The sequence below is a fragment of the Syngnathus leptorhynchus genome, unplaced genomic scaffold (genome assembly GCF_054491065.1).
Source record: "Syngnathus leptorhynchus isolate UIUO unplaced genomic scaffold, UIUO_Slep HiC_scaffold_145, whole genome shotgun sequence".
NCBI lineage: Eukaryota > Metazoa > Chordata > Actinopteri > Syngnathiformes > Syngnathidae > Syngnathus > Syngnathus leptorhynchus.
Window position 1 is genome coordinate 92501 of NW_028232112.1, and position 505 is coordinate 93005.

Here is a 505-nt window from a genome sequence, read left to right on the forward strand (position 1 = left end):
CGGTGGCGACCCGCAGGACGGCCGACAACTCGCTCGTTTGGCGGGGCGATGCAAGGTTAGGCGAACTGGGCGGTAACTCGGGTTAGTCGAGGGGACTTCGCGGTGGACAGGGGGGTGCGAATCCGGCCGGGCGGCCCTTCGATGGAGCCTGGTGCAGGGACATTCAATGGGATGAGCCGCGCTCGCCGCGGAACCTTCGAGCGCCGCTACTCAGCAAGTAAACGAGAGGGAGCTGCGCCCGGCCTCGTAAGACGCCTCTTCTCCGGTGCGAGCGCCCCGACGCCGCTGGCCGCCGCCGCCGCCTTGCCGCTATCCCGCCGCGCGTTTGGGGAGGGAGGGCGACCCGTAGGACGGCCCGCCGACTACACGACCGTTTGGCAGAGCGAGTGCAAGGTTAGGCGAGCTGGGCGGTAACTCGGGTTAGTCTGGGGAGACTCGCGGTGGACAGGGTGGCGCGAATCCGGCCGGGCGGCCCCATCGATTAAGCATTGGTAGGGAGCCGAGG